The sequence below is a fragment of the Leptonotus elevatus genome, chromosome 2 (genome assembly GCF_054856555.1).
Source record: "Leptonotus elevatus isolate MCC_2025b chromosome 2, RoL_Lele_1.0, whole genome shotgun sequence".
In the NCBI taxonomy this organism is placed as follows: Eukaryota; Metazoa; Chordata; class Actinopteri; order Syngnathiformes; family Syngnathidae; genus Leptonotus; species Leptonotus elevatus.
This window is the reverse complement of record NC_141240.1, coordinates 11,685,856-11,707,304: the sequence shown is the minus strand read 5'-3', so window position 1 is coordinate 11,707,304 and position 21,449 is coordinate 11,685,856.

Genomic DNA, 21,449 nt, shown 5'->3' with positions numbered 1-21,449 from the left:
GTGTGCGTGAATGTGCATGTTTTGTAAAGGGGCAGTGAGATACTGTTAATTATGGTAGATTCCACATTTCTTGACCGATTTCAATGGTTTGAATTTTAAACTGTTCAGCTCATTGAAATGTTACTTAAAATCAAATGTGTGTGCGTGAATGTGCATGTTTCTTAAAGGGGCAGTAACATAGTGTTGATTATGGTTAACTTCCACATTTCTTGAGCGATTTCAATGGTTTAAATTTTAAACTGTTCAGCTCATTGAAATGTTGGTTAAAATAAAATGTGTGTGCGTGAATGTGCATGTTTCTTAAAGGGGCAGTAATACTTTTAGTTGATTATAACTTCCACATTTCTTGAGCGATTTCAACGGTTGAAATTTTAAACTGTTCAGCTCATTGAAAAGAGTTAGCAGGCCCATTCAAAATTTCCGCGGGAATTTTTCTAGTTATGGGCCTGCTAAGCGGAGCAAGCAGCAGCGAAGCTGCTGCTTGCGGAGCAAGCAGGCACATATTACTATCCTAGAAAAAGGGTTTATTATGGGCCTGCTAAGCGGAGCAAGCAGCAGCGAAGCTGCTGCTTGCGGAGCAAGCAGGCACATATTACTATCCACCCAGGAAAAGTGTATATTATTATTTTTTATTATTCCACGACTTTTCCGCTAAAATGCGGCCCGAACCGTAGATCGCACCGGGACAAATGAGGTATCAAACGATGCGGCTCGCTCTGACTCGCTGCGCTATTATTTTTATAAGAATTCCCAGTTACCATGGCGACGCTATTCCCAAAAAACTCCCAAATAAAAGTCCCATAGGAATGAATGGGAAAAGGAAAGACAAAATCACACATCAAGCACCTTTTTCAAAGAGACGCTGCGCGTGCATACGTTAACCGATTGATATGAATTTTAGCTCATTTTGTTGGAATTTTTCCCATCTTTAGCTCAGTGTCAAAAAAAAAATTAAGGAATGAAAGCTCTTCCCCCTGTGCGGGTTCAAAGACAGTGAGTGTAATCGCCACTCTGATATGCAATTAAGGCTTCAGTGACGGGAACCAAAAAAATCTATTTCCAAAAGTTTCACTTCAACTCGTCACCATGGCCACAATCTTTGCTCACTAGACATCAAATTCACACATTTTGTAGCCACAAGCCTCTGCTTTCTGAAAAACTAAGTTTTATTTGGCTAAGGTGTCAATTAGTACCTTTATTTTCACTTTAAGCGAGGAGAAGTCGGACTTTGGCGCCTATCTCCTCCATGTTAATTTCGCCGTTTTTTCCCTCTTCATTTTCGATCAATCATAAGTTTTCAACCTGCTCTCATTTGGTCATTTTTCATCCGATTAAAAAACTGAGAACATGCTCGCGTTCCCCAAACCCTTGCCGTTCTAACGAGCCATTTCTGGAATCTGCATCTTCAACCGTTAAGTCGCGAGAGGCTTTTGTTTGAGGTGAGCGTAATCCTATACAAATCAATGGAGTGTTGGTGCGTGACGTCTCCTCACAACTTAAAATCAAATGTGTGTGCGTGAATGTGCATGTTTTGTAAAGGGGCAGTGAGATACTGTTAGTTATGGTAGATTCCACATTTCTTGACCGATTTCAATGGTTTGAATTTTAAACTGTTCAGCTCATTGAAATGTTACTTAAAATCAAATGTGTGTGCGTGAATGTGCATGTTTCTTAAAGGGGCAGTAACATACTGTACATTATGGTTAACTTCCACATTTCTTGAGCGATTTCAATGGTTGAAAGTTTAAACTGTTCAGCTCTTTGAAATGTTGGTTAAAATCAAATGTGTGTGCGTGAATGTGCATGTTTCTTAAAGGGGCAGTAATACTTTTAGTTGATTATAACTTCCACATTTCTTGAGCGATTTCAATGGTTGAAATTTTAAACTGTTCAGCTCATTGAAATGTTAGTTAAAATCAAATGTATGTGCGTGAATGTGCATTTTTCTTAAAGGGGCAGTAATACTTTTAGTTGATTATAACTTCCACATTTCTTGAGCGATTTCAATGGTTGAAATTTTAAACTGTTCAGCTCATTGAAATGTTAGTTAAAATCAAATGTATGTGCGTGAATGTGCATGTTTCTTAAAGGGGCAGTAATACTTTTAGTTGATTATAACTTCCACATTTCTTGAGCGATTTCAACGGTTGAAATTTTAAACTGCTCATTGAAAAGAGTTGCAAGAGTTAGCAGGCCCATTCAAAATTTCCGCGGGAATTTTTCTAGTTTTTTTTCTTATTTTTTAATCTTCCGCGTTTTTTTCTGCTAAAATGCGGCCCGTACCGTAGATCGCACCGGGACAAATGAGGTATCAAACGATGCGGCTCGATCTGACTCGGTGCGCTATTATTTTTATAAGAATTCCCAGTTACCATGGCGACGCTATTCCCAAAAAACTCCCAAATAAAAGTCCCATAGGAATGAATGGGAAAAGGAAAGACAAAATCACACATCAAGCACCTTTTTCAAAGAGACGCTGCGCGTGCATACGTTAACCGATTGATATGAATTTTAGCTCATTTTGTTGGAATTTTTCCCATCTTTAGCTCAGTGTCAAAAAAAATATTAAGGAATGAAAGCTCTTCCCCCTGTGCGGGTTCAAAGACAGTGAGTGTAATCGCCACTCTGATATGCAATTAAGGCTTCAGTGACGGGAACCAAAAAATCTATTTCCAAAAGTTTCACTTCAACTCGTCACCATGGCCACAATCTTTGCTCACTAGACATCAAATTCACACATTTTGTAGCCACAAGCCTCTGCTTTCTGAAAAACTAAGTTTTATTTGGCTAAGGTGTCATTTAGTACCTTTATTTTCACTTTAAGCGAGGAGAAGTCGGACTTTCTCGCCTATCTCCTCCATGTAAATTTCGCCGTTTTTTCCCTCTTCATTTTCGATCAATCATAAGTTTTCAACCTGCTCTCATTTGGTCATTTTTCATCCGATTAAAAAACTGAGAACATGCTCGCGTTCCCCAAACCCTTGCCGTTCTAACGAGCCATTTCTGGAATCTGCATCTTCAACCGTTAAGTCGCGAGAGGCTTTTGTTTGAGGTGAGCGTAATCCTATACAAATCAATGGAGTGTTGGTGCGTGACGTCTCCTCACAACTTAAAATCAAATGTGTGTGCGTGAATGTGCATGTTTTGTAAAGGGGCAGTGAGATACTGTTAATTATGGTAGATTCCACATTTCTTGACCGATTTCAATGGTTTGAATTTTAAACTGTTCAGCTCATTGAAATGTTAGTTAAAATCAAATGTGTGTGCGTGAATGTGCATGTTTCTTAAAGGGGCAGTAACATACTGTTGATTTTGGTTAACTTCCACATTTCTTGACCGATTTCAATGGTTGAAAGTTTAAACTGTTCAGCTCATTGAAATGTTGGTTAAAATCAAATGTGTGTGCGTGAATGTGCATATTTCTTAAAGGGACAGTAAGATACTTTATTTGATCTTGATTATGGTTAACTTCCACATTTGTTGACCGATTTCAATGGTTGAAAGTTTAAACTGTTCAGCTCATTGAAAAGAGTTGCAAGAGTTAGCAGGCCCATTCAAAATTTCCGCGGGAATTTTTGTTTCTAGTTATGGGCCTGCTAAGCGGAGCAAGCAGCAGCGAAGCTGCTGCTTGCGGAGCAAGCAGGCACATATTACTATCCTAGAAAAAAGGGTTTATTATTTTTTATTATTCCACGACTTTTCCGCAAAAATGCGGCCCGAACCGTAGATCGCACCGGGACAAATGAGGTATCAAACGATGCGGCTCGCTCTGACTCGCTGCGCTATTATTTTTATAAGAATTCCCAGTTACCATGGCGACGCTATTCCCAAAAAACTCCCAAATAAAAGTCCCATAGGAATGAATGGGAAAAGGAAAGACAAAATCACACATCAAGCACCTTTTTCAAAGAGACGCTGCGCGTGCATACGTTAACCGATTGATATGAATTTTAGCTCATTTTGTTGGAATTTTTCCCATCTTTAGCTCAGTGTCAAAAAAAATATTAAGGAATGAAAGCTCTTCCCCCTGTGCGGGTTCAAAGACAGTGAGTGTAATCGCCACTCTGATATGCAATTAAGGCTTCAGTGACGGGAACCAAAAAAATCTATTTCCAAAAGTTTCACTTCAACTCGTCACCATGGCCACAATCTTTGCTCACTAGACATCAAATTCACACATTTTGTAGCCACAAGCCTCTGCTTTCTGAAAAACTAAGTTTTATTTGGCTAAGGTGTCAATTAGTACCTTTATTTTCACTTTAAGCGAGGAGAAGTCGGACTTTGGCGCCTATCTCCTCCATGTTAATTTCGCTGTTTTTTCCCTCTTCATTTTCGATCAATCATAAGTTTTCAACCTGCTCTCATTTGGTCATTTTTCATCCGATTAAAAAACTGAGAACATGCTCGCGTTCCCCAAACCCTTGCCGTTCTAACGAGCCATTTCTGGAATCTGCATCTTCAACCGTTAAGTCGCGAGAGGCTTTTGTTTGAGGTGAGCGTAATCCTATACAAATCAATGGAGTGTTGGTGCGTGACGTCTCCTCACAACTTAAAATCAAATGTGTGTGCGTGAATGTGCATGTTTTGTAAAGGGGCAGTGAGATACTGTTAATTATGGTAGATTCCACATTTCTTGACCGATTTCAATGGTTTGAATTTTAAACTGTTCAGCTCATTGAAATGTTACTTAAAATCAAATGTGTGTGCGTGAATGTGCATGTTTCTTAAAGGGGCAGTAACATACTGTTGATTATGGTAGATTCCACATTTCTTGACCGATTTCAATGGTTTAAATTTTAAACTGTTCAGCTCATTGAAATGTTACTTAAAATCAAATGTGTGTGCGTGAATGTGCATGTTTCTTAAAGGGGCAGTAACATACTGTTGATTTTGGTTAACTTGCACATTTCTTGACCGATTTCAATGGTTTAAATTTTAAACTGTTCAGCTCATTGAAATGTTGGTTAAAATCAAATGTGTGTGCGTGAATGTGCATATTTCTTAAAGGGACAGTAAGATACTTTATTTGATCTTGATTATGGTTAACTTGCACATTTCTTGAGCGATTTCAATGGTTGAAAGTTTAAACTGTTCAGCTCATTGAAAAGAGTTAGCAGGCCCATTCAAAATTTCCGCGGGAATTTTTCTAGTTATGGGCCTGCTAAGCGGAGCAAGCAGCAGCGAAGCTGCTGCTTGCGGAGCAAGCAGGCACATATTACTATCCTAGAAAAAGGGTTTATTTTTTTTCTTATTTTTTAATCTTCCGCGTTTTTTTCTGCTAAAATGCGGCCCGTACCGTAGATCGCACCGGGACAAATGAGGTATCAAACGATGCGGCTCGATCTGACTCGGTGCGCTATTATTTTTATAAGAATTCCCAGTTACCATGGCGACGCTATTCCCAAAAAACTCCCAAATAAAAGTCCCATAGGAATGAATGGGAAAAGGAAAGACAAAATCACACATCAAGCACCTTTTTCAAAGAGACGCTGCGCGTGCATACGTTAACCGATTGATATGAATTTTAGCTCATTTTGTTGGAATTTTTCCCATCTTTAGCTCAGTGTCAAAAAAAATATTAAGGAATGAAAGCTCTTCCCCCTGTGCGGGTTCAAAGACAGTGAGTGTAATCGCCACTCTGATATGCAATTAAGGCTTCAGTGACGGGAACCAAAAAATCTATTTCCAAAAGTTTCACTTCAACTCGTCACCATGGCCACAATCTTTGCTCACTAGACATCAAATTCGCACATTTTGTAGCCACAAGCCTCTGCTTTCTGAAGAACTAAGTTTTATTTGGCTAAGGTGTCATTTAGTACCTTTATTTTCACTTTAAGCGAGGAGAAGTCGCACATTTTTGATCTCTTTTCAATGTAATTTTCGCCGTTTTTGCCTCTTCATTTTCGATCAATCATAAGTTTTCAACCTGCTCTCATTTGGTCATTTTTCATCCGATTAAAAAACTGAGAACATGCTCGCGTTCCCCAAACCCTTGCCGTTCTAACGAGCCATTTCTGGAATCTGCATCTTCAACCGTTAAGTCGCGAGAGGCTTTTGTTTGAGGTGAGCGTAATCCTATACAAATCAATGGAGTGTTGGTGCGTGACGTCTCCTCACAACTTAAAATCAAATGTGTGTGCGTGAATGTGCATGTTTTGTAAAGGGGCAGTGAGATACTGTTAATTATGGTAGATTCCACATTTCTTGACCGATTTCAATGGTTTGAATTTTAAACTGTTCAGCTCATTGAAATGTTACTTAAAATCAAATGTGTGTGCGTGAATGTGCATGTTTCTTAAAGGGGCAGTAACATACTGTTGATTATGGTTAACTTTTACATTTCTTGAGCGATTTCAATGGTTTGAATTTTAAACTGTTCAGCTCATTGAAATGTTGGTTAAAATCAAATGTGTGTGCGTGAATGTGCATATTTCTTAAAGGGACAGTAAGATACTTTATTTGATCTTGATTATGGTTAACTTTTACATTTCTTGAGCGATTTCAATGGTTGAAATTTTAAACTGTTCAGCTCATTGAAATGTTAGTTAAAATGAAATGTATGTGCGTGAATGTGCATGTTTCTTAAAGGGGCAGTAATACTTTTAGTTGATTATAACTTCCACATTTCTTGAGCGATTTCAACGGTTGAAATTTTAAACTGCTCATTGAAAAGAGTTGCAAGAGTTAGCAGGCCCATTCAAAATTTCCGCGGGAATTTTTCTAGTTATGGGCCTGCTAAGCGGAGCAAGCAGCAGCGAAGCTGCTGCTTGCGGAGCAAGCAGGCACATATTACTATCCACCCTAGAAAAGTGTATATTATTATTTTTTATTATTCCACGACTTTTCCGCTAAAATGCGGCCCGAACCGTAGATCGCACCGGGACAAATGAGGTATCAAACGATGCGGCTCGCTCTGACTCGCTGCGCTATTATTTTTATAAGAATTCCCACTTACCATGGCGACGCTATTCCCAAAAAACTCCCAAATAAAAGTCCCATAGGAATGAATGGGAAAAGGAAAGACAAAATCACACATCAAGCACCTTTTTCAAAGAGACGCTGCGCGTGCATACGTTAACCGATTGATATGAATTTTAGCTCATTTTGTTGGAATTTTTCCCATCTTTAGCTCAGTGTCAAAAAAAATATTAAGGAATGAAAGCTCTTCCCCCTGTGCGGGTTCAAAGACAGTGAGTGTAATCGCCACTCTGATATGCAATTAAGGCTTCAGTGACGGGAACCAAAAAATCTTATTTCCAAAAGTTTCACTTCAACTCGTCACCATGGCCACAATCTTTGCTCACTAGACCTCAAATTCGCACATTTTGTAGCCACAAGCCTCTGCTTTCTGAAAAACTAAGTTTTATTTGGCTACGGTGTCATTTAGTACCTTTATTTTCACTTTAAGCGAGGAGAAGTCGGACTTTGACGCCTATCTCCTCCATGTTAATTTCGCCGTTTTTTCCCTCTTCATTTTCGATCAATCATAAGTTTTCAACCTGCTCTCATTTGGTCATTTTTCATCCGATTAAAAAACTGAGAACATGCTCGCGTTCCCCAAACCCTTGCCGTTCTAACGAGCCATTTCTGGAATCTGCATCTTCAACCGTTAAGTCGCGAGAGGCTTTTGTTTGAGGTGAGCGTAATCCTATACAAATCAATGGAGTGTTGGTGCGTGACGTCTCCTCACAACTTAAAATCAAATGTGTGTGCGTGAATGTGCATGTTTTGTAAAGGGGCAGTAAGATACTTGATTGTGTTGAACTTCCACATTTCTTGACCGATTTCAATGGTTTAAATTTTAAACTGTTCAGCTCATTGAAATGTTAGTTAAAATCAAATGTGTGTGCGTGAATGTGCATGTTTCTTAAAGGGGCAGTAATACTTTTAGTAGATTATGGTTAACTTGCACATTTCTTGACCGATTTCAATGGTTGAAAGTTTAAACTGTTCAGCTCATTGAAAAGAGTTAGCAGGCCCATTCAAAATTTCCGCGGGAATTTTTCTAGTTTTTATATCATCTTCCAGCGACTTTTCCGCAAAAATAGGGCCCGAACCGTAGATCGCACCGGGACAAAAGAGGTATCAAACGATGCGGCTCGATCTGACTCGCTGCGCTATTATTTTTATAAGAATTCCCAGTTACCATGGCGACGCTATTCCCAAAAAACTCCCAAATAAAGTCCCATTGGAATGAATGGGAATCCGAAAGAGATCAACTCCAATCAAGCACCTTTTTCAAAGACACGCTGCGCGCGCATACATTAACCGACCGATATGAAAATTAGCTCATTTTGTTGGAATTTTTGTCATCTTTAGCTCAGTGTCAAAAAAAAAATTAAGGAATGAAAGCTCTCCCCCCTGTGCGGGTTCAAAGACAGTGAGCAAAGGGTGAAAGTCGCCTATTTAGAGTGTGACTAATTAAGGTCTGAGTGCTGGGAACCAAAAAATATATTTCCAAAAGTTTCACTTCAACTCGTCACCATGGCCACAATCTTTGCTCACTAGACATCAAATTCGCACATTTTGTAGCCACAAGCCTCTGCTTTCTGAAGAACTAAGTTTTATTTGGCTAAGGTGTCATTTAGTACCTTTATTTTCACTTTAAGCGAGGAGAAGTCGCACATTTTTGATCTCTTTTCAATGTAATTTTCGCCGTTTTTGCCTCTTCATTTTCGATCAATCATAAGTTTTCAACCTGCTCTCATTTGGTCATTTTTCATCCGATTAAAAAACTGAGAACATGCTCGCGTTCCCCAAACCCTTGCCGTTCTAACGAGCCATGTCTGGAATCTGCATCTTCAACCGTTAAGTCGCGAGAGGCTTTTGTTTGAGGTGAGCGTAATCCTATACAAATCAATGGAGTGTTGGTGCGTGACGTCTCCTCACAACTTAAAATCAAATGTGTGTGCGTGAATGTGCATGTTTTGTAAAGGGGCAGTGAGATACTGTTAATTATGGTAGATTCCACATTTCTTGACCGATTTCAATGGTTTGAATTTTAAACTGTTCAGCTCATTGAAATGTTACTTAAAATCAAATGTGTGTGCGTGAATGTGCATGTTTCTTAAAGGGGCAGTAAGATACTTTATTTGATCTTGATTATGGTTAACTTGCACATTTCTTGAGCGATTTCAACGGTTTAAATTTTAAACTGTTCAGCTCATTGAAATGTTAGTTAAAATCTAATGTGTGTGCGTGAATGTGCATATTTCTTAAAGGGACAGTAAGATACTTTATTTGATCTTGATTATGGTTAACTTTTACATTTCTTGAGCGATTTCAATGGTTGAAATTTTAAACTGTTCAGCTCATTGAAATGTTAGTTAAAATCAAATGTATGTGCGTGAATGTGCATGTTTCTTAAAGGGCCAGTAATACTTTTAGTTGATTATAACTTCCACATTTCTTGAGCGATTTCAATGGTTGAAAGTTTAAACTGTTCAGCTCATTGAAAAGAGTTAGCAGGCCCATTCAAAATTTCCGCGGGAATTTTTCTAGTTTTTATATTATCTTCCAGCGACTTTTCCGCAAAAATAGGGCCCGAACCGTAGATCGCACCGGGACAAAAGAGGTATCAAACGATGCGGCTCGATCTGACTCGCTGCGCTATTATTTTTATAAGAATTCCCAGTTACCATGGCGACGCTATTCCCAAAAAACTCCCAAATAAAGTCCCATAGGAATGAATGGGAATCCGAAAGAGATCAACTCCAATCAAGCACCTTTTTCAAAGACACGCTGCGCGCGCATACGTTAACCGACCGATATGAAAATTAGCTCATTTTGTTGGAATTTTTGTCATCTTTAGCTCAGTGTCAAAAAAAAATTTAAGGAATGAAAGCTCTCCCCCCTGTGCGGGTTCAAAGACAGTGAGCAAAGGGGAAAAGTCGCCTATTTAGAGTGTGACTAATTAAGGCTTCAGTGACGGGAACCAAAAAATCTATTTCCAAAAGTTTCACTTCAACTCGTCACCATGGCCACAATCTTTGCTCACTAGACATCAAATTCGCACATTTTGTAGCCACAAGCCTCTGCTTTCTGAAGAACTAAGTTTTATTTGGCTACGGTGTCATTTAGTACCTTTATTTTCACTTTAAGCGAGGAGAAGTCGGACTTTGGCGCCTATCTCCTCCATGTAATTTTCGCCGTTTTTGCCTCTTCATTTTCGATCAATCATAAGTTTTCAACCTGCTCTCATTTGGTCATTTTTCATCCGATTAAAAAACTGAGAACATGCTCGCGTTCCCCAAACCCTTGCCGTTCTAACGAGCCATTTCTGGAATCTGCATCTTCAACCGTTAAGTCGCGAGAGGCTTTTGTTTGAGGTGAGCGTAATCCTATACAAATCAATGGAGTGTTGGTGCGTGACGTCTCCTCACAACTTAAAATCAAATGTGTGTGCGTGAATGTGCATGTTTTGTAAAGGGGCAGTGAGATACTGTTAATTATGGTAGATTCCACATTTCTTGACCGATTTCAATGGTTTGAATTTTAAACTGTTCAGCTCATTGAAATGTTGGTTAAAATCAAATGTGTGTGCGTGAATGTGCATATTTCTTAAAGGGACAGTAAGATACTTTATTTGATCTTGATTATGGTTAACTTTTACATTTCTTGAGCGATTTCAATGGTTGAAATTTTAAACTGTTCAGCTCATTGAAATGTTACTTAAAATCAAATGTGTGTGCGTGAATGTGCATGTTTCTTAAAGGGGCAGTAACATACTGTTGATTTTGGTTAACTTCCACATTTCTTGAGCGATTTCAATGGTTGAAAGTTTAAACTGTTCAGCTCATTGAAAAGAGTTAGCAGGCCCATTCAAAATTTCCGCGGGAATTTTCTAGTTATGGGCCTGCTAAGCGGAGCAAGCAGCAGCGAAGCTGCTGCTTGCGGAGCAAGCAGGCACATATTACTATCCTAGAAAAAAGGGTTTATTGGTGTTATTATTATATCATCCTTCCACGAATTTTCTGCTAAAATGCGGCCCGTACCGTAGATCGCACCGGCACGAATGAGGTATCAAACGATGCGGCTCGATCTGACTCGGTGCGGCATTATTTTTCTAAGAATTCCCAGTTACCATGGCGACGCTATTCCCAAAAAACTCCCAAATAAAGTCCCATAGGAATGAATGGGAATCCGAAAGAGATCAACTCCAATCAAGCACCTTTTTCAAAGACACGCTGCGCGCGCATACATTAACCGACCGATATGAAAAATAGCTCATTTTGTTGGAATTTTTGTCATCTTTAACTCAGTGTCAAAAAAAAAATTAAGGAATGAAAGCTCTTCCCCCTGTGCGGGTTCAAAGACAGTGAGTGTAATCGCCACTCTGATACCCAATTAAGGCTTCAGTGACGGGAACCAAAAAATCTATTTCCAAAAGTTTCACTTCAACTCGTCACCATGGCCACAATCTTTGCTCACTAGACATCAAATTCGCACATTTTGTAGCCACAAGCCTCTGCTTTCTGAAGAACTAAGTTTTATTTGGCTAAGGTGTCATTTAGTACCTTTATTTTCACTTTAAGCGAGGAGAAGTCGCACATTTTTGATCTCTTTTCAATGTTAATTTCGCCGTTTTTTCCCTCTTCATTTTCGATCAATCATAAGTTTTCAACCTGCTCTCATTTGGTCATTTTTCATCCGATTAAAAAACTGAGAACATGCTCGCGTTCCCCAAACCCTTGCCGTTCTAACGAGCCATTTCTGGAATCTGCATCTTCAACCGTTAAGTCGCGAGAGGCTTTTGTTTGAGGTGAGCGTAATCCTATACAAATCAATGGAGTGTTGGTGCGTGACGTCTCCTCACAACTTAAAATCTAATGTGTGTGCGTGAATGTGCATGTTTTGTAAAGGGGCAGTGAGATACTGTTAATTATGGTAGATTCCACATTTCTTGACCGATTTCAATGGTTTGAATTTTAAACTGTTCAGCTCATTGAAATGTTGGTTAAAATCAAATGTGTGTGCGTGAATGTGCATATTTCTTAAAGGGACAGTAAGATACTTTATTTGATCTTGATTATGGTTAACTTTTACATTTCTTGAGCGATTTCAATGGTTGAAATTTTAAACTGTTCAGCTCATTGAAATGTTGGTTAAAATCAAATGTGTGTGCGTGAATGTGCATGTTTCTTAAAGGGACAGTAAGATACTTTATTTGATCTTGATTATGGTTAACTTGCACATTTCTTGAGCGATTTCAATGGTTGAAATTTTAAACTGTTCAGCTCATTGAAAAGAGTTAGCAGGCCCATTCAAAATTTCCGCGGGAATTTTTCTAGTTATGGGCCTGCTAAGCGGAGCAAGCAGCAGCGAAGCTGCTGCTTGCGGAGCAAGCAGGCACATATTACTATCCACCCTAGAAAAGTGTATATTATTATTTTTTATTATTCCACGACTTTTCCGCTAAAATGCGGCCCGAACCGTAGATCGCACCGGGACAAATGAGGTATCAAACGATGCGGCTCGCTCTGACTCGCTGCGCTATTATTTTTATAAGAATTCCCACTTACCATGGCGACGCTATTCCCAAAAAACTCCCAAATAAAAGTCCCATAGGAATGAATGGGAAAAGGAAAGACAAAATCACACATCAAGCACCTTTTTCAAAGAGACGCTGCGCGTGCATACGTTAACCGATTGATATGAATTTTAGCTCATTTTGTTGGAATTTTTCCCATCTTTAGCTCAGTGTCAAAAAAAATATTAAGGAATGAAAGCTCTTCCCCCTGTGCGGGTTCAAAGACAGTGAGTGTAATCGCCACTCTGATATGCAATTAAGGCTTCAGTGACGGGAACCAAAAAATCTTATTTCCAAAAGTTTCACTTCAACTCGTCACCATGGCCACAATCTTTGCTCACTAGACCTCAAATTCGCACATTTTGTAGCCACAAGCCTCTGCTTTCTGAAAAACTAAGTTTTATTTGGCTACGGTGTCATTTAGTACCTTTATTTTCACTTTAAGCGAGGAGAAGTCGGACTTTGACGCCTATCTCCTCCATGTTAATTTCGCCGTTTTTTCCCTCTTCATTTTCGATCAATCATAAGTTTTCAACCTGCTCTCATTTGGTCATTTTTCATCCGATTAAAAAACTGAGAACATGCTCGCGTTCCCCAAACCCTTGCCGTTCTAACGAGCCATTTCTGGAATCTGCATCTTCAACCGTTAAGTCGCGAGAGGCTTTTGTTTGAGGTGAGCGTAATCCTATACAAATCAATGGAGTGTTGGTGCGTGACGTCTCCTCACAACTTAAAATCAAATGTGTGTGCGTGAATGTGCATGTTTTGTAAAGGGGCAGTAAGATACTTGATTGTGTTGAACTTCCACATTTCTTGACCGATTTCAATGGTTTAAATTTTAAACTGTTCAGCTCATTGAAATGTTAGTTAAAATCAAATGTGTGTGCGTGAATGTGCATGTTTCTTAAAGGGGCAGTAATACTTTTAGTAGATTATGGTTAACTTGCACATTTCTTGACCGATTTCAATGGTTGAAAGTTTAAACTGTTCAGCTCATTGAAAAGAGTTAGCAGGCCCATTCAAAATTTCCGCGGGAATTTTTCTAGTTTTTATATCATCTTCCAGCGACTTTTCCGCAAAAATAGGGCCCGAACCGTAGATCGCACCGGGACAAAAGAGGTATCAAACGATGCGGCTCGATCTGACTCGCTGCGCTATTATTTTTATAAGAATTCCCAGTTACCATGGCGACGCTATTCCCAAAAAACTCCCAAATAAAGTCCCATTGGAATGAATGGGAATCCGAAAGAGATCAACTCCAATCAAGCACCTTTTTCAAAGACACGCTGCGCGCGCATACATTAACCGACCGATATGAAAATTAGCTCATTTTGTTGGAATTTTTGTCATCTTTAGCTCAGTGTCAAAAAAAAAATTAAGGAATGAAAGCTCTCCCCCCTGTGCGGGTTCAAAGACAGTGAGCAAAGGGTGAAAGTCGCCTATTTAGAGTGTGACTAATTAAGGTCTGAGTGCTGGGAACCAAAAAATATATTTCCAAAAGTTTCACTTCAACTCGTCACCATGGCCACAATCTTTGCTCACTAGACATCAAATTCGCACATTTTGTAGCCACAAGCCTCTGCTTTCTGAAGAACTAAGTTTTATTTGGCTAAGGTGTCATTTAGTACCTTTATTTTCACTTTAAGCGAGGAGAAGTCGCACATTTTTGATCTCTTTTCAATGTAATTTTCGCCGTTTTTGCCTCTTCATTTTCGATCAATCATAAGTTTTCAACCTGCTCTCATTTGGTCATTTTTCATCCGATTAAAAAACTGAGAACATGCTCGCGTTCCCCAAACCCTTGCCGTTCTAACGAGCCATGTCTGGAATCTGCATCTTCAACCGTTAAGTCGCGAGAGGCTTTTGTTTGAGGTGAGCGTAATCCTATACAAATCAATGGAGTGTTGGTGCGTGACGTCTCCTCACAACTTAAAATCAAATGTGTGTGCGTGAATGTGCATGTTTTGTAAAGGGGCAGTGAGATACTGTTAATTATGGTAGATTCCACATTTCTTGACCGATTTCAATGGTTTGAATTTTAAACTGTTCAGCTCATTGAAATGTTACTTAAAATCAAATGTGTGTGCGTGAATGTGCATGTTTCTTAAAGGGGCAGTAAGATACTTTATTTGATCTTGATTATGGTTAACTTGCACATTTCTTGAGCGATTTCAACGGTTTAAATTTTAAACTGTTCAGCTCATTGAAATGTTAGTTAAAATCTAATGTGTGTGCGTGAATGTGCATATTTCTTAAAGGGACAGTAAGATACTTTATTTGATCTTGATTATGGTTAACTTTTACATTTCTTGAGCGATTTCAATGGTTGAAATTTTAAACTGTTCAGCTCATTGAAATGTTAGTTAAAATCAAATGTATGTGCGTGAATGTGCATGTTTCTTAAAGGGCCAGTAATACTTTTAGTTGATTATAACTTCCACATTTCTTGAGCGATTTCAATGGTTGAAAGTTTAAACTGTTCAGCTCATTGAAAAGAGTTAGCAGGCCCATTCAAAATTTCCGCGGGAATTTTTCTAGTTATTTTTTATTATTCCACGACTTTTCCGCAAAAATGCGGCCCGAACCGTAGATCGCACCGGGACAAATGAGGTATCAAACGATGCGGCTCGCTCTGACTCGCTGCGCTATTATTTTTATAAGAATTCCCAGTTACCATGGCGACGCTATTCCCAAAAAACTCCCAAATAAAAGTCCCATAGGAATGAATGGGAAAAGGAAAGACAAAATCACACATCAAGCACCTTTTTCAAAGAGACGCTGCGCGTGCATACGTTAACCGATTGATATGAATTTTAGCTCATTTTGTTGGAATTTTTCCCATCTTTAGCTCAGTGTCAAAAAAAATATTAAGGAATGAAAGCTCTTCCCCCTGTGCGGGTTCAAAGACAGTGAGTGTAATCGCCACTCTGATATGCAATTAAGGCTTCAGTGACGGGAACCAAAAAAATCTATTTCCAAAAGTTTCACTTCAACTCGTCACCATGGCCACAATCTTTGCTCACTAGACATCAAATTCACACATTTTGTAGCCACAAGCCTCTGCTTTCTGAAAAACTAAGTTTTATTTGGCTAAGGTGTCAATTAGTACCTTTATTTTCACTTTAAGCGAGGAGAAGTCGGACTTTGGCGCCTATCTCCTCCATGTTAATTTCGCTGTTTTTTCCCTCTTCATTTTCGATCAATCATAAGTTTTCAACCTGCTCTCATTTGGTCATTTTTCATCCGATTAAAAAACTGAGAACATGCTCGCGTTCCCCAAACCCTTGCCGTTCTAACGAGCCATTTCTGGAATCTGCATCTTCAACCGTTAAGTCGCGAGAGGCTTTTGTTTGAGGTGAGCGTAATCCTATACAAATCAATGGAGTGTTGGTGCGTGACGTCTCCTCACAACTTAAAATCAAATGTGTGTGCGTGAATGTGCATGTTTTGTAAAGGGGCAGTGAGATACTGTTAATTATGGTAGATTCCACATTTCTTGACCGATTTCAATGGTTTGAATTTTAAACTGTTCAGCTCATTGAAATGTTACTTAAAATCAAATGTGTGTGCGTGAATGTGCATGTTTCTTAAAGGGGCAGTAACATACTGTTGATTATGGTAGATTCCACATTTCTTGACCGATTTCAATGGTTTAAATTTTAAACTGTTCAGCTCATTGAAATGTTACTTAAAATCAAATGTGTGTGCGTGAATGTGCATGTTTCTTAAAGGGGCAGTAACATACTGTTGATTTTGGTTAACTTGCACATTTCTTGACCGATTTCAATGGTTTAAATTTTAAACTGTTCAGCTCATTGAAATGTTGGTTAAAATCAAATGTGTGTGCGTGAATGTGCATATTTCTTAAAGGGACAGTAAGATACTTTATTTGATCTTGATTATGGTTAACTTGCACATTTCTTGAGCGATTTCAATGGTTGAAAGTTTAAACTGTTCAGCTCATTGAAAAGAGTTAGCAGGCCCATTCAAAATTTCCGCGGGAATTTTTCTAGTTATGGGCCTGCTAAGCGGAGCAAGCAGCAGCGAAGCTGCTGCTTGCGGAGCAAGCAGGCACATATTACTATCCACCCTAGAAAAGTGTATATTATTATTTTTTATTATTCCACGACTTTTCCGCTAAAATGCGGCCCGAACCGTAGATCGCACCGGGACAAATGAGGTATCAAACGATGCGGCTCGCTCTGACTCGCTGCGCTATTATTTTTATAAGAATTCCCACTTACCATGGCGACGCTATTCCCAAAAAACTCCCAAATAAAAGTCCCATAGGAATGAATGGGAAAAGGAAAGACAAAATCACACATCAAGCACCTTTTTCAAAGAGACGCTGCGCGTGCATACGTTAACCGATTGATATGAATTTTAGCTCATTTTGTTGGAATTTTTCCCATCTTTAGCTCAGTGTCAAAAAAAATATTAAGGAATGAAAGCTCTTCCCCCTGTGCGGGTTCAAAGACAGTGAGTGTAATCGCCACTCTGATATGCAATTAAGGCTTCAGTGACGGGAACCAAAAAATCTTATTTCCAAAAGTTTCACTTCAACTCGTCACCATGGCCACAATCTTTGCTCACTAGACCTCAAATTCGCACATTTTGTAGCCACAAGCCTCTGCTTTCTGAAAAACTAAGTTTTATTTGGCTACGGTGTCATTTAGTACCTTTATTTTCACTTTAAGCGAGGAGAAGTCGGACTTTGACGCCTATCTCCTCCATGTTAATTTCGCCGTTTTTTCCCTCTTCATTTTCGATCAATCATAAGTTTTCAACCTGCTCTCATTTGGTCATTTTTCATCCGATTAAAAAACTGAGAACATGCTCGCGTTCCCCAAACCCTTGCCGTTCTAACGAGCCATTTCTGGAATCTGCATCTTCAACCGTTAAGTCGCGAGAGGCTTTTGTTTGAGGTGAGCGTAATCCTATACAAATCAATGGAGTGTTGGTGCGTGACGTCTCCTCACAACTTAAAATCAAATGTGTGTGCGTGAATGTGCATGTTTTGTAAAGGGGCAGTAAGATACTTGATTGTGTTGAACTTCCACATTTCTTGACCGATTTCAATGGTTTAAATTTTAAACTGTTCAGCTCATTGAAATGTTAGTTAAAATCAAATGTGTGTGCGTGAATGTGCATGTTTCTTAAAGGGGCAGTAATACTTTTAGTAGATTATGGTTAACTTGCACATTTCTTGACCGATTTCAATGGTTGAAAGTTTAAACTGTTCAGCTCATTGAAAAGAGTTAGCAGGCCCATTCAAAATTTCCGCGGGAATTTTTCTAGTTTTTATATCATCTTCCAGCGACTTTTCCGCAAAAATAGGGCCCGAACCGTAGATCGCACCGGGACAAAAGAGGTATCAAACGATGCGGCTCGATCTGACTCGCTGCGCTATTATTTTTATAAGAATTCCCAGTTACCATGGCGACGCTATTCCCAAAAAACTCCCAAATAAAGTCCCATTGGAATGAATGGGAATCCGAAAGAGATCAACTCCAATCAAGCACCTTTTTCAAAGACACGCTGCGCGCGCATACATTAACCGACCGATATGAAAATTAGCTCATTTTGTTGGAATTTTTGTCATCTTTAGCTCAGTGTCAAAAAAAAAATTAAGGAATGAAAGCTCTCCCCCCTGTGCGGGTTCAAAGACAGTGAGCAAAGGGTGAAAGTCGCCTATTTAGAGTGTGACTAATTAAGGTCTGAGTGCTGGGAACCAAAAAATATATTTCCAAAAGTTTCACTTCAACTCGTCACCATGGCCACAATCTTTGCTCACTAGACATCAAATTCGCACATTTTGTAGCCACAAGCCTCTGCTTTCTGAAGAACTAAGTTTTATTTGGCTAAGGTGTCATTTAGTACCTTTATTTTCACTTTAAGCGAGGAGAAGTCGCACATTTTTGATCTCTTTTCAATGTAATTTTCGCCGTTTTTGCCTCTTCATTTTCGATCAATCATAAGTTTTCAACCTGCTCTCATTTGGTCATTTTTCATCCGATTAAAAAACTGAGAACATGCTCGCGTTCCCCAAACCCTTGCCGTTCTAACGAGCCATGTCTGGAATCTGCATCTTCAACCGTTAAGTCGCGAGAGGCTTTTGTTTGAGGTGAGCGTAATCCTATACAAATCAATGGAGTGTTGGTGCGTGACGTCTCCTCACAACTTAAAATCAAATGTGTGTGCGTGAATGTGCATGTTTTGTAAAGGGGCAGTGAGATACTGTTAATTATGGTAGATTCCACATTTCTTGACCGATTTCAATGGTTTGAATTTTAAACTGTTCAGCTCATTGAAATGTTACTTAAAATCAAATGTGTGTGCGTGAATGTGCATGTTTCTTAAAGGGGCAGTAAGATACTTTATTTGATCTTGATTATGGTTAACTTGCACATTTCTTGAGCGATTTCAACGGTTTAAATTTTAAACTGTTCAGCTCATTGAAATGTTAGTTAAAATCTAATGTGTGTGCGTGAATGTGCATATTTCTTAAAGGGACAGTAAGATACTTTATTTGATCTTGATTATGGTTAACTTTTACATTTCTTGAGCGATTTCAATGGTTGAAATTTTAAACTGTTCAGCTCATTGAAATGTTAGTTAAAATCAAATGTATGTGCGTGAATGTGCATGTTTCTTAAAGGGCCAGTAATACTTTTAGTTGATTATAACTTCCACATTTCTTGAGCGATTTCAATGGTTGAAAGTTTAAACTGTTCAGCTCATTGAAAAGAGTTAGCAGGCCCATTCAAAATTTCCGCGGGAATTTTTCTAGTTATGGGCCTGCTAAGCGGAGCAAGCAGCAGCGAAGCTGCTGCTTGCGGAGCAAGCAGGCACATATTACTATCCACCCTAGAAAAGTGTATATTATTATTTTTTATTATTCCACGACTTTTCCGCTAAAATGCGGCCCGAACCGTAGATCGCACCGGGACAAATGAGGTATCAAACGATGCGGCTCGCTCTGACTCGCTGCGCTATTATTTTTATAAGAATTCCCACTTACCATGGCGACGCTATTCCCAAAAAACTCCCAAATAAAAGTCCCATAGGAATGAATGGGAAAAGGAAAGACAAAATCACACATCAAGCACCTTTTTCAAAGAGACGCTGCGCGTGCATACGTTAACCGATTGATATGAATTTTAGCTCATTTTGTTGGAATTTTTCCCATCTTTAGCTCAGTGTCAAAAAAAATATTAAGGAATGAAAGCTCTTCCCCCTGTGCGGGTTCAAAGACAGTGAGTGTAATCGCCACTCTGATATGCAATTAAGGCTTCAGTGACGGGAACCAAAAAATCTTATTTCCAAAAGTTTCACTTCAACTCGTCACCATGGCCACAATCTTTGCTCACTAGACCTCAAATTCGCACATTTTGTAGCCACAAGCCTCTGCTTTCTGAAAAACTAAGTTTTATTTGGCTACGGTGTCATTTAGTACCTTTATTTTCACTTTAAGCGAGGAGAAGTCGGACTTTGACGCCTATCTCCTCCATGTTAATTTCGCCGTTTTTTCCCTCTTCATTTTCGATCAATCATAAGTTTTCAACCTGCTCTCATTTGGTCATTTTTCATCCGATTAAAAAACTGAGAACATGCTCGCGTTCCCCAAACCCTTGCCGTTCTAACGAGCCATTTCTGGAATCTGCATCTTCAACCGTTAAGTCGCGAGAGGCTTTTGTTTGAGGTGAGCGTAATCCTATACAAATCAATGGAGTGTTGGTGCGTGACGTCTCCTCACAACTTAAAATCAAATGTGTGTGCGTGAATGTGCATGTTTTGTAAAGGGGCAGTAAGATACTTGATTGTGTTGAACTTCCACATTTCTTGACCGATTTCAATGGTTTAAATTTTAAACTGTTCAGCTCATTGAAATGTTAGTTAAAATCAAATGTGTGTGCGTGAATGTGCATGTTTCTTAAAGGGGCAGTAATACTTTTAGTAGATTATGGTTAACTTGCACATTTCTTGAGCGATTTCAATGGTTGAAAGTTTAAACTGTTCAGCTCATTGAAAAGAGTTAGCAGGCCCATTCAAAATTTCCGCGGGAATTTTTCTAGTTATGGGCCTGCTAAGCGGAGCAAGCAGCAGCGAAGCTGCTGCTTGCGGAGCAAGCAGGCACATATTACTATCCTAGAAAAAAGGGTTTATTATGGGCCTGCTAAGCGGAGCAAGCAGCAGCGAAGCTGCTGCTTGCGGAGCAAGCAGGCACATATTACTATCCTAGAAAAAGGGTTTATTTTTTTTCTTATTTTTTAATCTTCCGCGTTTTTTTCTGCTAAAATGCGGCCCGTACCGTAGATCGCACCGGGACAAATGAGGTATCAAACGATGCGGCTCGATCTGACTCGGTGCGCTATTATTTTTATAAGAATTCCCAGTTACCATGGCGACGCTATTCCCAAAAAACTCCCAAATAAAAGTCCCATAGGAATGAATGGGAAAAGGAAAGACAAAATCACACATCAAGCACCTTTTTCAAAGAGACGCTGCGCGTGCATACGTTAACCGATTGATATGAATTTTAGCTCATTTTGTTGGAATTTTTCCCATCTTTAGCTCAGTGTCAAAAAAAATATTAAGGAATGAAAGCTCTTCCCCCTGTGCGGGTTCAAAGACAGTGAGTGTAATCGCCACTCTGATATGCAATTAAGGCTTCAGTGACGGGAACCAAAAAATATATTTCCAAAAGTTTCACTTCAACTCGTCACCATGGCCACAATCTTTGCTCACTAGACATCAAATTCGCACATTTTGTAGCCACAAGCCTCTGCTTTCTGAAGAACTAAGTTTTATTTGGCTAAGGTGTCATTTAGTACCTTTATTTTCACTTTAAGCGAGGAGAAGTCGCACATTTTTGATCTCTTTTCAATGTAATTTTCGCCCTTTTTGCCTCTTCTTTTTC